At 37.5% G+C, this 16103-nt stretch overlaps 1 protein-coding gene across 2 annotated transcripts in view; it reads left to right on the top strand.

The window, feature by feature from the left end:
• Lrrc4c (leucine rich repeat containing 4C) overlaps positions 1–16103 on the top strand; it is a 174287-nt gene that overhangs the window by 133254 nt on the left and 24930 nt on the right. The window contains exon 1 of one of the 2 annotated variants that reach the window (XM_042691565.1): positions 15228–15278. The exons of the other annotated variant lie outside the window; for it this stretch is intronic. The gene's annotated coding sequence lies outside the window, so the exon portion shown is untranslated. Of the gene's footprint in view, positions 1–15227; positions 15279–16103 lie in introns of those variants that run through there. 2 annotated transcript variants of the gene reach the window in all.

The raw sequence follows: 16103 nt of genomic DNA on the forward strand, positions 1-16103 counted from the left end.
TATTGCAGCATTATTTATCATAACTAAGATATGGAACCAACCCAGATGCCCCTCAGTAGATGAATGGATCAAGAAAATGTGGTATATATACACAATGGAATTCTATGCCTCCATCAGAAAGAATGACATTGCCCCATTTGTTAGGAAATGGAAAAACTTGGAAAGAGTTATATTAAGTGAAGTAAACCAGTCCCAAAGAAACATTGGTACCATGGTTTCCCTTATTTGCAATAACTAGTGTATGTCTGAGACAAGCAGAAAAGCTCAGATAAGTTGATGTGAGGTGAAATGAACCCCAAGATAAGTATTCAAATGTTTTTTTTCTTTCTTGAGATTGAGTGTTTTCATTCAAGCCTAGCACTCTACCACTTTGAGCCATATGCATATTATTTTGAAATTTATATGCATACATATTCTTTTAAAATTATTTTAAATTTATGCATCCTATCATAAAACAGACAGGAGTCTGCTGTAACTAATGTACAATACTTAATTCCTTGTCCCCAGATATCATTATAACATAAATATTTTGCATTCTAGCAATTCTATTTTTTTAATGAAGGAGCTTGTATTACTTTATTTTCACTTTGCTATGAATCAGGAGAGTCCAGAGGTTCAGAGTTTCCAGTAGCCTCTTTTGCATTCTTTTACAGTGAAACACACTTTGTTCTAAACCCTCTGAGAAGCAGCTAGTCTTTACTACATTCAAACATCAACATAATGCAAAATGATCCTTCTCTCTAGGTTGCATTATAAAATTTGATTGAAAATTCATCTGAAACTTTTAATGGGCTTGAAAGTTCTTACACATGGCTTAGTAGATGGAGAATGGATGCACTGTGCTTTCTGGGGATAGTGCCAGGAGTGGCTTAAGGGGCCTACTATGGGGACTTTTCTTGCTTGGCTCCCTGACAAATGACATGGCTGCTAAATCAAGACTAGGTGCAATATGGTTGCTGCCCTTTAACAAAATGATAATAGAAGACAAAAGGCAAAAAGGATAGGTAGTGGATGTGACTGGAGGGATAATGAACCTTGTAGATGAGCTTGGATGGCAAATGAGAAACCTTTCATCCAGATAGGCTAAGTGGAAGTCAGGGGTCCATACCATTCCATAAGAATTATTGCAGTAATAATTGTCCCAGACTTTCTTTTTGAGATAAGTGCTTAGAAGTACAGATTTTGCTTAAATACGAAATTGAATTTGGGCATTTACCAACTATGCTTGCTTATACTATTTCAAAAGTGTTATTAGTAGTAGTAGTAGTAGTAATTTTATTATTTTTTTTATACTGGTCCTGGAGCTTGAACTCAGGACTTGGGCTCTGTCCCTGAGTCTGTTTATGTTCAAGGCTAGCATTCTACCACTTGAGCCACAGTGCCACTTCTGGCATTTTTGAGTAGTTTATGGGAGATAAGATTCTCATAGACTTTCCTGCCTGGGCTTTGAACTTGGATCCTCAGATCTCAGCCTCCTGAGCAGCTAGGATTGCATGCATAGCCACCCTCACTCAGCTGAGTTATTTCTTTTAATCCAATCACCATTCTCTTTTTTTAATTCCTTATTGTAGTTTTAGATGTGATATACAGCTTAGTTACATTTCTGTATGTCAGGTAATAAGTATATTTCTTTTCATACAGTGTCATCTGTTCCCTCATTCTCTCCCATTCCCTCCCTCCCATCCCTACACACCAGTTGCATAGTTCATTTTCATCAATGGCAAGTGAGCTCTTCTGCTGCACTTTTTACCCTTTTTCCTTAGATTCTGTGCTTTCCCCCACCCTTCCTCAGATGTGAATGTGAGTCACTGTATATAAGATAAGAATACAGTCATCATGGGGCTGGGAAGGTGGCTCAGTGGTAGAGTGCTTGCCTTGCATGCCTGAGGCCCTGGGTTTGATTCCTCAGCACCACATAAGCAAAAAGAAAAAGCCAGAAGTGGTGCTGTGGCTCAAGTGGTAGAGCGCTAGCCTTGAGCTGAAGAGCTGAGGGACAGCGCCCAGGCCCAGAGTTCAGGCCCCATGACCGGACCCAAAAAAAAAAAAAAAAAGAATACAGTCATCAGAAAAAGAAAAAAAAACACACACTAAGAAAAAAGTCATTTGTTTCCATATCTTTGGACTTTGATTATATTATTTTACATGTGGATGATGAGGCACTTGGGTATTGCATATTCGTGACTCTCTGCTAAGACTATCCTCTAGAATTCTGTGTAATTTTTCATATCCCAATGCAATTTTTTTTTGCAGAGGAGGCGGGGGTTGGTCATGGGACCTGAACCCTGGGTCTGGGTGCTGTCCCTCAGCTTTTCAGCTCAAGGCTAGTGCTCTACCACTTGAGCCATAGCCCCACTTCTGGCTTTTTCTGCTTATGTGGTGGTGAGGAATCAAACCCAGGGCCTCATGCATTCAAGGCAAGCACTCTAACCACTAAGCCACCTTCCCAGCCGGGGGGGGGGGGGGGGGGGGGGGGGGGGGGGGGGGAGGGGAGGGGAGGAGCAGTGCATTTTAGATCTAACTTCCACATATCAGGGAGAGTATGTGCCTTTCGTCTCTCTGATCTTGGCTTACCTCACTTAATATGATTTGTCAGTTTCGATTCTTTATCATCAAAGTGATCACAAATGGTATGCTCACATGCTGTAAGGGATTTTGTTGTAGCAACTGGTCCTAATAAAAAAACAACAATAATAAAAGAACGTAAGCCAAGGAACCTCAAGCTTATATGTTAAATTATTAAAATTATGAAATCCTCTACCCAAAGGAACTGAGGAGGACAAATTCATTGTGGATTTTGTCAAATATCTTACCCCCGGGAGGGCTAGAGGAGTGCTATACAAGCAAGAAAATAATGACAGGACCATCTGCTTAATGGCCAGAAGTCTCAGCCTTTGAGTGAGGTCAGAGATAATCAAATAGCTTTTTGCTTGCTCTTTCTCTTTACTAGGGACCCAAGGAAGTGATTTCTTAATCTGTCTGTCTAATCTATATTTCTCTCTCTAATTCTGTATAAAATATTATTAGAGTCCCCTTAGCTTTAACCTTTCCACCAAAGGAAAAATGTCAAAGTTCAGAAACAAGGTGATAAAGAGTTTACAGCTGTGATTCTTGGGAACCAATGAATGTCAAGCTAAGGCCTGGAGAGGAGGAACATGGCTGGGACAGAAATGATCCCTGACATAATATGATGAATAGTTTTTTTTTTTTATTTACTTATTTTTAGTTTTCCAGACAATGATGATAATGAGTAAAAGGCTGAAACTGTGAATCCAATTCCTTTCCTATCCTCAACTTATTCTTGAAAGTCTCAGATGCTGAGTTCTTGACCACACCAGTTTTCATGGTCTCAGGGGGAAAAAAAATTAACAAAAACTTTAAGAGAACAATGCCATCATTTTCTGCTTCTCTGTTCCACTTCTCTTCTTTGTCATCAAAAACTGTTTCTAGGAATATAATGCAATAAAGAAGAAAGGAAGAAAACATTGTGGTATCTCCACTGTTTCTATCTTCCCCTGAAGCTTTGGGCTCAAGCTAGAATTTGTAACAATATTTTCAATTCAGTTGATATTGGGAAATATGAGTTGGAACTCAAGACCTAATTTTTAGGTTCATGTTTGTCTATATAACTTACTTAATAATGATCTTCTTTTTACTAGTTAGTAACACTTCTAAATTATATATTTTTTTTAGTCTACCAGCTTTAATAGGACCCCCTGGACAACCATTTCTATTGGAAACACTAAATTGAAAGACACAAACAAAATGTCTGTTTTCTTCAAATTCTTAAACAGACCAGCTGACTATTCTTTATTACATGAGAATAACAATCAAACTTCAAACCCTCCTACAAAACAAAGAACAAGAGAAAGATACAAAGCACCTAAGGGGAAAAATAAACCAACAACAACCAAACAAAAATATTGGAATAATAACGAAGCCCCTCTATGTGAAAAATCATGTCATAATTCTTTGTGGCTGAATATGTTATGAAAAGCAGAAGAGCTCAGAAAAACTCACTGGGGCTACAAAGAATAATCTATTGAAGTGAGAAATTACCTAATATAACTTGCTTATTACCATTAATATTTTAATATTTTCACTTTTTTTAAACTCTGTTATATTACATATACTACTAGCCATGACTTGAATGTGTAGTATGTATTCCCCAAAATTCAAGACTCAGTATAATAGCAGTAATGGGAAGAGCTTTGATGAGGGGTTAAGCCACAAAGGCAGAGCATATTTAAGTGTAGCTAGCCAGTTAATAGGCCAGAGTGGATTGGTTGGGCCTTTGTATTTTTCCCCTTCACTCTTTTTCTATATGAGGATTTAGCAACAAAGTACCAACTTGGAGATAGAGACAAGGCCATAACCAAACCAGCTGCTGTCATGATCTTGGGCTTTCCAGGGTCCAGAACTGTGTGAATCTTGGTTCTGTCTGGTAATTATTTATTAAGGCAGCACAAAATGACAAAGATGTACCATGTCTTCTCAGCTTCACAAGCACACATCCATAAGTCTTACTGTTTGAGATTCTTTGGACTGTTCAGCACAGAATTTGTACTCTTTTCAAAAATATATGGCAGAATTTACTGTCCTATTCTCCAGTTAAGGTTTGATTTACCTGCCAAGGTCCTCATGAATAGTCATTGAAAGGAAAAGCCCAGAGAGGGGCGGGCGAAGAGAGAGAGAGAGAGATAGATAGATAGATAGATAGATAGAGAGAGAGAGAGAGAGAGAGAGAGAGAGAGAGACAGAGAGTGAGAGAGAGAGAGAGAGAGAGAGAGAGAGAGAGAGAATTCTTTCTTTGAGGGAAAAGAGAGTAAATCCTCAAGGGAAAATTCTTACCTGGAATTTAACTTTCTGGATTCCACGATTTTTTAAACTCAGTACAACTGTTGCAATTATTACATTATGCTACTATTCTCTAGTATATAATGAACCTACAGCAACTGTTCTTTTGTATCCTTCTTTATTTTTTAAGGGGGCCTAATTTTAGTTCTGTACTTAGATGCACACTTTCTGGAAATACTATGAGATCATAAAGCCAGTAATTAAATATCCAGATTATATATATCTTAAACTTGTAACCTATTTTCAGATTAAAATTTCTGCCTCCCCTAACACAACCCTGATTGCTTGTATGAAACTTGAAGTCAAAGACTAATAATTATACTTGGAAACAATTAATTAAATAGCACTCTAAACATTCACACACTGAGAACAAAGGAGGATATTCTTAGGAGAGGATCGCAAGGGCTCAATAGCTATGTGCATATGATCATATAAAATGATGCTTATCAAAACGAACTACTAGAAATGAAAACAAGAGGTTTTTTCATACTACTGTTTGCATATCTTCCCCCTTCCCATTTGGTTTATTCCTTTTTGTCACTGTTTTCTATTTATGTACCCTTTGATATGTAAGTTTACCCGAATTGGGTAGGGGAAGGGGAAACACAGAAATAGTGGAACAAGGCATGAACCAATTCAGCAGTGACACTCACTGGGCATTATGTTAGGCATGAACTACACAACTTAGAGGGGAGGGAGTTGGGAGGAGAAAACATGGGGGAAAATGAGGGAAGGGTGACATGTTTAAAAAGAAATATACTCATTACCTAACTTATGTAACTGGAACTTCTCTGGACACAACCTTTACAATAACAGTTTTGTTTTTTTTTTTTTAAAGAGAGTTCTACTACTGAACTACAAGAACACAGGATGATCCATTGCAACAGTGATGCTCACAAGACATTGTGTTGGAAATGAACTTTACAACTTCTGGGAGTGGGGAGAAGTGGGGTAGAGAAGGGGAAGGGAAGGGATAGTAGGAGAAAAACAAAGGAGGGGGCAACAATGTTCAACAAGAAATGTAACTGTAATCTCTCTGCACAGCACCTTTACAATAAAATATAAAAAATTTTAAAAGATTAAAAGAGAGATTAGGAACAGGCTGGATTGTTCTCCATAGAAATACTTACTATCCCATTACTCCTCTTCCCATGTCTATCTGCTCTTGATTCTGATTCCCAGGAATGGATTTTGGCTAGGGGTCGTCATTAATAGGTGCACAGAACAAATTTTTCTTTTTTGAGTTGGGATCATTGCCATTATCTTGGAGTTTAGTAGACATTTGAAACTGACATTTAAGTAGTAGCTTTCCTATGCTCCCTGCTGACCATCTCTGCCTTCTCACTCCTCACTAAATTTGCCTTGATGAGAGCAATGGCCTTTTCCCTAGCACATCAACTATCCCTTCCTCCATCCTACACATCCCGAACTCTCTTCATGTTCCCTGTGGTAAGCTGCTTACTCTTACAGTCAGCTCTTCTGTACAGGATCCAAAAAGCATTCCAGGTTTTCTTGTTCACTCTCTTGAATGTGTGATCAACATTTGGCATCTTGCTTTTGAGATTGTTCAGATTAAATTTAAAAGACCATGCTCCTGTTTTTACTCTACTCTTTTGTCTCAACCCTGTCTTCAATCTTGAGATGAAGAACAGGATGAAGAACTCCATGAGTTGGAGATGGTAAATCATAACCCACTGACAGTTCACACACAAAAAAATATATACATATATATTTAACATATATTATATATTTATATATATTTAATCTATATTTTATAATATAATCTATATAATCTATCTATAATTTGATATATATATATATATATATGTATAATCTAATGTTCTTCTTGATATCTCTTTTGACTAGGTCCAGAATCAGGGAGGATATAACATCACTTGTTTTTGGAGTGGCACTCATAGTATAACTCTGTCCAAAGAAATTCTCAAAATTCTTTTCCAGTCTTATTTTTGCCATTGTTGTAAGTAAAAGATTATGAAGAATCACTTATGGTGGTCTTTATTGTTATTTTCCATCCTTTTTGGAATGTGCCATTAGCCATGAGTTTAAAATTTTCATATTAACATTCTATTATTCATATAATACCATTTGAGGTGAAGTTCTGGTAGTAATCTCTGATTATGTACTGAGTTGTATTTTATTTTTACTTCAATTTTAGTATCCTTTGCACAAGTTCATTCCCTTTGTTATGTTCCCATATTTCCTCTTCTCCTTTTCAAAGTGTTTGGTAGGTTTCCTTATTCTGTATATGTATTTAATACTATAATCCTCTTTATTTCTCAGTATACTTTCTTTATGCTACTTCTTCTTATAAATTTTCCCTAGAGAATCCCTCTTTCTATTTATGACCTATTCATTATTATTATTACTCTTATTGTTACCTTTGTTATTATCTTCATTCATCATTCTTAAATCTAGGATCCACAAATTAGCAAATATATATGATATTTTCCTTTAAAAAGTCTTTAAATAGTTGTTCACAGGGGTATTTACCTTTCTTGAGTTTGGCTGATCTCACTGAATATGTTGATCTTCAGTTCTATCCATTTATAAACACATGAAAAGTTTGTTGAGCTAGGTGCAGGTGGCTCACGCCTGTAATCCTAGCTACTCAGTAGGCTGAGATCTGAGAATTATGGTTCAAAGCCAGCCCAGGCAGAAAAGTCCAGGAGAATCTGATCTCCAATAAACCACTAGAAAACTGGAAGTAGCTCTGTGGCTCAAGAGGTAGAATGCTCTCCTTGAGCTGAAGAGTGCAGGAACAGCACCCAGGGCCAGAGTTCAAGCCCCATGACCAACAAAAAAAAAAAGAGAAAAGTTTGTTGTTGTTTTTTGTTTTCTTTGTTTACCATAGGTTTAAATAATTTACATGCTAAACATTATTCTAACTTCAAGGAAGCAAGATATCGAATAAGCTACATAATATCTATTCACTTTTGATAGTCCCATTCTACTGAAGATAGGATAAGATTAACAGGATAAACAGACAAACAAAGGCATATAGTTCATAAGTTATACGTAAGTGTTATTAGAAAGCAATGAGAATACGTAATGGAAGTTTCTTGTGAAACGTTATCATTCAGATGAAATTGGTGTTTGTGGTTCATCATGTTTTGAGGGGTAGTGAGAATTTCTAACTTCTTCTAAGTGATCTTGATATCTATCTGATCCAATAAGGTTTCTTCACCCTTACCTTCAGTGGGTGCCAAACAGCTGGCCTGCACGGGACATTTGTGACCTCATATCAAGGCTCTCATTACATTTGTAGACTATTTTTAGTTTCTACTAATGAGATCGCTCAAGAGTTCGCTTTGAGTATCACATCTTAATCACTTGATTTCTGCAGACGTTTCCTTTTTCCAAATAAACTCTTCAAAGTGCCTGCTGCTTTGTGCTCATTAACCTGGGAATGGCTTTTCTTACTTCAATCTGAACATTCTCTCTAACATACAATACTTCTATCCCCATCTAGTTTCTCTAAGTAAAGACAAAAGCAGGTGGATATTTGATTCTTTCTACTGTGATGAAAACAGCCAGAGATAAGAGATTTTATTTTTCCTTTAAGTCCAAGTATGGACTTCCTTCTATCTTCAGTTACTTATTTTAGAACTTTCCTTCTATCTTCAGTTACCTATTTTAGAACTTTCAGTTCTGTTTCAGAATTCAAAACTAATAAGGATTTGAAATAATTTCTTCAAATGATGTAGCTATGAAATTTGGTATTGTTTTGATAAGACAAATCTCTTTCCTTGTTTAGAAGAGAACCCCAATGTAGAAAGCAGTACTGAAGAAGTCTGAATACAAAGAACATGCATACCTCTGGGATAATAATTGTGAAGTGTGGGCGTGGAACTTGGCTAACTCTATTCCAAGAGTGAAATCAGTTATTCGGACCAGTTTAAAATTCAGAAATCCAGATCCAATACCTGGGTTCTGGTTTGAATGTCCAAAAAAATTTCATTGGAATGGGAAAGAACTGGAAGAAGTTTGTTCTAAAAACGATTGGGCAAGAAGTAGGGGAAACTCTTGATCTGAAGTTAGAAAAGGTACAACTAGCTACAGGAATTAGGATCAGAGCCAGACCAAAGATCTAAATATAGGTGATGTTTTGGCACACATATTTTTTGCAGGCAAATGGAACATTTCAATGGAGAGTTCAGAAAAAGAGGATATTTAGATAACTTCATTGGTAGGTGGTAGATGACATTTTGGGGGTATTTCTTGCAACCAACATCTATCTATCTATCTATCTATCTATCTATCTATCTATCTATCTATCTGTCTGTCTGTCTGTCTGTCTGTCTGTCTGTCTGTCTGTCTGTCTGTCTGTCTGTCTGTCTATGCATTCATCCATGGATCTGTCAATTTAGATTAGATCAATTAGATCAATCCCTTAAACAAATCTTGACTGTACTTCCAAAACAAATTCCTAAATTTCTGCTTCTCTTCATCTTTGTTGTCAGTGCAAATAAATCCATCTCTCGCATGCATTGCTGATCTGCTGTTATGCTTTCAATCATTTCTCACACCTGGCTACAATGATAGTGTAGATGTTTCAGACTATATCATATACCAATATAAAGTTTCCCAAGAGCTTCCTATTGCATGCAGAAATCAAAGAAATAGTGGTTCCTCCCCTTCCCGCAACCACACACACTGTCTATGTGAATTCAAAGATTTCATGTGGAATCATTTTCGTGGTCAATGCTATTACAGATATCTATAGGTGCTGTGACACAGAACAGTCACATCATACAGCGGTGAAGAGATGCAGACGCATCATTCCTGGTGATGTCATTATGCAGCTTTTTGCACCTTGTCAACAATACCAGCAGTTGAAGAATCTTGGTGACATTAGTCTACCGAAACACAGAAATTAAGGCAATGCATTTTAACTGAGATGAATAAATATCAACACAGAACAAAATTAATCAGGAAGACTGTGTGGGAGGCTTCTAAAAACTCTATTGTTAGAACAAACACCTTAGTGAATTTTCCACAGGTTGGGGAGTGTGATAGTGTAACATTTGGAGGAATTTTGGGATTCGGCTATGACATTAGCTTAATAATGATAACAGCCAGATACATGGAAATCTGAGGTCTGCAGCCTTTTCAGAGCTTCTAGAGATACAGGAGCTGTTGAAGTCTCCTCTTACAGGGACTAGAGAACTGGTCTTATAGAAGTAGTTTTTGAACTTTTCATCTCCTCTGAATTTCCCTAGGTTCTCTGTTGTTATTGTGAGATATATTGAAAAGAAAGCACAACCGGGTCAGGGAAAAGACCTCAGAGTATAGGTACCAGTGGCCATAAATGTGGAATAATTATTTATAATTCATGATGGCATACTTTGGGCCATTTATCTTCACTTCTGAAGAGCAATCGGATAAGTTACCCATGACTGCTGGTCCTGATTCTTCCTTCAGGACTGCACACATGAAGATGAATGCTGCCTTGTAAAAGATCATAGCTATTGTATGTCCTTTCAGCCTGGGGATTCAGATCATTAGAACAGAGGTTGACCTGGCACTATGATTTAGAAATCAAGAACACTTTGTACGTACTATCTGCTACCTTCACACAACTTGTCAAAGTAGCACACCATTAGCCACCATAGAGATGGCTGTGAAGCATTTATCACTTCATCAATGTCTATAAATACTTCTTTATTTAAATTTTTTATTAATTTTTTTCTGTGCCCAGAAATTTTACTTAATTTGTCCAGGGTGCAGTGTGGACAATACTTCATTTTTAGTTTATTTATGTACAAATAAATAACAAGTACAGAGCAGTCATGCACCTGTTAATAAGATGTACTCCTTGTCATACACAGTTACAGAATAATGAAGAGAATAGCATGGAAAATGTAATAGGCAAATGGTTAATTCTTTTTCTGAGCAAGCCATTTCTCAATTTTTGTAAATGAAATAAGTATTTGAATTGTTGGGAAGAATAGCTTTGCTCTCTATGATGTACACATGGCTGTACCAATGGACTTTTTTTTTTTTTTTTGGTCCTGGCGCTTGAACTCTGGGCCTGGGTACTGTCTCTGTGCTCTTCAGCTCAAGACAAGTTCTCTACCACTTGAGCTATAGCGCCACTTCTGGTTTTCTGGTGGTTCACTGGAGATAGGAATCTGATAGAGTTTCCTCCTGGCGCTGGCTTTGAACTGTGATCCTTAGATCTCAGCCTCCTGAGTACCTAGAATTACAGGCATGAGCCAACTGCACCCAGCCACCACTGGGCTTTTTAAGCTGTGGTAGAGCAAATGGATACTCTCTGTACTCTGAGCTTGTGGATCTTGCTATAGGTAATCAGTTGATAAATCTTTTACTAACTCACACTTATTTACCAATTCTGCTTTTACTTTATAGTTACTGTACTGCAGATTGATATATAAAACAGTGACAAAGGAGAAAAAAAGACAAAAAAACAAAACAAAAATGAAAAGCAAAATAAAACCCCCTTGTTTCCATTTCTTAGAGATTATTTTAATAAAAATAAATGCACATAGCACATAAAGGTTTATATAACTACAAGTAAACTAAAAATTATAAACTTGATTGACAACATGGACATTTATTACATGATTGTATCTTATTACTTTTTATTTTATTTATTTTTTTAGGGGTCTGGTCGTGGGGCCTGAACTCTGGGCCTAGGCGCTGTCCCTCAGCTCTTCAGCTCAAGGCTAGTGCTCTACCACTTGAGCCACAGAGCCACTTCTGGCTTTTTTTCTTTTTGCTTATGTGATGCTGAGGAATCGAACCCAGGGCCTCATGCATGCAAGGCAAGCACTCTACCACTGAGCCACCTTCCCAGCCCCTTATTACTTTTTAATGCCAAAGAGTTGTCATCAATTTTTTGATCTACAAATTGATAATTTTATGATGTTCTCTCTAATCAATGTTGTGATTTGAGCTAACTGTGTAGTTCAAATTCATCATAAATCAAATTCAGGATGCATTTTCAGTAGTGTTTTTCCCCCTATGATAAGCTTAGTTCACCTAATATGCTATCTCATATATTATGAAAATAAAGCACCATTGACCACACACTACATGGCCTCAGTGGGTTGTTCATGCAATACAATGGAAGACATTGTCTGTTTCAGTGGGTATGTCATCTGCGAGGAGCCAGGACACAAGAGCAAACAAGTACAGTGTGCATTACTAACATAATGGCTGCTGATTGCTCAAGTAAATTTTTTTCATTTTTTCCCACAATGGAGATAATAATGCTTTGTAGTTAAGGAACCCAACTATTTAAGTTCTTAAAAATACGTAGAATTTTGGAGATATGTATACAAAAAGACATACGTGAAACACATTATAAAAAATTGCAAAGAAATAGAAAGGTAATGTGTTCAAAAGTATTAGAGGGTGCAGATATGATCAAAGTGTATATATATATATATATATATATATATATATATATATATATATATATATAAACATCACACATTGTACACTTAGCATGCACTACTGAAAAATGTAGAAAAGAAAAACAATGAAAATCACAGAAAAGCCAAAGAAAAGGTACCCTCTTCCTTCTTTTAACATGTTCAGGTTAAAAATACCATTTGAAGCAGATAAAGAGTAAAGAGAGGCAGAGGTGTCTAGGATGCATGCACAGGGAAATGAGCAGGTACACTTTAGCAAAATATTTTAAGAAAGGACTTTCAGCATTTGGCTGTGAGGTGGCACCAAAGTCATGAAGTGCATGCACAGCAAAAGAGTATATATGAACAGGGTTCCTGGCAGGGAAAACATCAATTGCAAGGTCATGGTGGAATCAGTGTGTGCATGGCAAATTGGAGAGATGGTAAGAAGCCAGAAAGCCTAGTGGAACAGTGTTAGGAGATATGCAGAACCAAAGTTTGACTGGCCTCAGAGGCCACTGAAAGGACATTATTGTTACTCTAATAATAAGACAGCATTCAGCAAGGTACAAAAGAAAGACTCAGCCTTATTTTGATTTCACTAGAATTACCCAATCACTGAAAAAAAAGGCCAGAAGTCTGGAAGAACAGAAGCATGGAGATCAAATGATAGACCAGTTTATAAAAGAGTCCAACTACTCAAAGAAATAAATGAAGGTTTCTAGAAGTGATCAGAATCTTGATACACTGAACTTCTACTATTCAGATGTTAGGATGTAAGGCTGATATAATGTAGATATAATGAGGTAGGATGTGAAAGTGAGAGGCGTGGGATCAAGGAAAAGGAGACTCAAATGACTGACCTAAGTTATTAGGCCAGGAAGCAGTATCTACCTATTACACAGTAGATACATAAATGTTTTGGTGTTCAAAGTCAGTGAATGGAATTTCTATTATTAAAAGTCCTCTTCATGCTGGAAGTTGTATTGGAACCCAGACATCCACTGTGTAGACAAGTTAATTTTTGATTCCTTATGTGAAGGTCTCAAGTAAGTATTTGTATACCCTAGTCTAAAACGCTGCTAGAGATTTAGGTTTGCCAGTATCCACTTTGTAGAGGATGTGCAGAGCCATTGTAGAGGGCCACTTGAGAGTGATTTTTTTTATTATTATTAAAAAAGCTCATTATCTGAGCTTTCAGACCCTCCAACGGTCAGTGGCTCAAGAACTAGAGAGAACCAGAGATAAGGCTGAGCAGAGAAACCAGTGAAATAGGAAGAAAATCAAGATAATGGTTTCCCAGTGTCAAGCACAGGATATATCTCAATAAATACAGAGTACTAAGCCGGGCACCAATGGCTCATGCCTGTAATCCTAGCTACTCAGGAGGCTGAGATCTGAGGATCACAGTTCAAAGCCAGCCCGGGCAGGAAAGTCCGTGAGACTCTTATTTCCAATAAACCACTGGAAAACCAGAAGTGGCACTGTGGCTCAAGCGGTAGAGCGCTCGCCTTGAGCTGAAGAGCTGAGGGACAGCACCCAAGTCCAGAGTTCAAGCCCCATGATTAACCCCCCCCCCCAAAAAAAATACAGAGTACTGTGTCAGAGGCTACCAAAATGTACTTAACATGAGAACTAAGAATTGATTACTTGACATATAATAAATGTGAAATCTCACCTCTTTCCTTTTATGTATCCCCTGTATGTACATTAATTGTTACTGTTTTGGGTTGTTTTGTTTAGTTTTGATTTTTTTTTTACTGAGTTTCTATAAGTCCTGGGAACATCAAGAGTAATTAATGATTCTTAAAATCATGGGATTTGGAAAAACTCTATATAAGGTCATGTTTCAGATTTTTGAAGCCAATGGAAAACAATCCACAGATCATCTCTAAAATATCTTACAAATATAATGAGTTTTCACTTACCTAATAATATTTACTGCTAACGTATTACTTTTAACTGGCATTAACTGTTCCAGTCAGAATTGTCACAAGTTTTACATTAGGTGATTCCGCCTGCGGATCCCTCTTTGTTGGAGTCAGCCCTCACCCATGCTTTACTCCTGCTAGTTCTTCAGAGATTTCCACACCTGAGTTCATGTTCTTCCCTGTAGTCCTACCGTTAATTGAATCCTTGATTATTTCAGCTTCAGTATCAGTTCCTTGATCTTGCTGAATCCTTCCTTCAGTGCGTTCCATCTGTAGTTTCTCAGTTTTCTTTCTGTGTATTTTGCACCAATTGTATTTCTAACCTTAGAATATAAACTTCTGGAAGAATATTTTATTTCGTTGTTTATTGCAAATTGATAACTATGTTTTTCTACTGTCTCTTTGCTCCAAGTTCTGGATTGGCCCTAAATCTTGTATGCATGCATGTATGTATGTAATGTAATGTACCAGTCCTGGGGCTTCAACTCAGGATGATCATCAGATCTCAGCCTTTTGAGTAGCTAGGGTTACAGCACGCACCCTTTGCAAGAATGATGGGGTGGGATGAGTGGTAGAGAGGGATGGACAGATTATGTGTCTCTCTTGTGTTTGGGATGGAGGTTGGGGCAATAAAGTCCAAATGGAGTTTGTGTTAAATATGTCAAACTCTCATTCCATTTCAATAATTGAATGCTGCATTTAACTACTTCCTGTCCAGATTCACTAATCACATTGTCTGGTTTGATCTCATGATGTGATTATGATCAGGACATAAGATTAGAAAAAAATATGACTTGCCTCAGGCCATGATGCCAATACAAAAGGATCACGTATAGATTACAGATCTTTTCACTCCAAATGCATTTTTATTGGCATTAAAAATTTCATTGTTTAAAAATGTCCAGTGGTTAAAATGGCTGCTTTGGCTTCCTGCCTAGAACAGTGGTGATTCAATAAATATTGTCACCAGTAGTGTCAGTGGTGGTAGTGGTGGTAGTCTATAAAGAAATGTGCTGAATTGTTCTAATGGATACTTTTCTTTTTTTAAGATTGGCAAACGCCCATTTACAGCATAGAGACCCCAATGGGGAGCTAGGTGGGTGATGATTCATGCTAAATTGTTCCCACAATATGCTGAATACTACAAGCAGAAGCTAATGTGAAGTGGCTCATTATATGCTGTCAAATCGGATAGCAGCAAGACTGGCTCTGCTAGCACCAGCAATTTGTGGGAAGGCCAGCCACTGCAAAAGCACTACTGAATTTCAAAACATAAGCTGCAGTCTAGTTGAAATGACATAGCCACTGAGTCATAGTTGCAAATTTTGGAGGGTACGTGTCTCTTTGCCAATTGAGAAACATCATTCCTGTTCTTAGCTTGACTCCACAAATGACATCCCCAAGATTCCCTTCTCTTTCGTATCACCTTCTTCCATCCAGCCTATGGGTTAAAGATTTTGTCAAGATACCGGGGACTCATGGGCATACTTGCAGATGTGCTTGTGCTATGACAATACTCCATCTTCTTTCATCGTTTATTCCTCTCCAGCAAACAGCCATGCCATGCACATAAACCCCACTTACCTCTAGGACAGCCTAGCATTCTTAGGAGGCAATTCTGCCAGAGAGAGCTAAGGTAAGAGACAGCAGGAAGGAATACTGATGTTTGCCCTGTGAGTGTGTGTACATCTGTCTCCTGTAAAGTCCAGGAAAGTAGACGTCTGCTTTTACCTCTCTTCTTAATCTACTTCCTAGGAAGCTAAGCTGGTTCTTCACAAATACAGAGTGATAGAGTCAGTGCATTCTTTTCAAGAAAATCCACAGTAAAGTAAGGAAGTGACTTTTACTGACCTTTCCTTTCCTAACCCTAACACAGTCCTGACCCAAAGTAGGTGGAATACTACACAGTGGTTTAGACAAA

This window comes from Dipodomys spectabilis, unplaced genomic scaffold, assembly GCF_019054845.1.
Source record: "Dipodomys spectabilis isolate Male_0828 unplaced genomic scaffold, ASM1905484v1 ptg000145l, whole genome shotgun sequence".
Lineage (NCBI taxonomy): Eukaryota > Metazoa > Chordata > Mammalia > Rodentia > Heteromyidae > Dipodomys > Dipodomys spectabilis.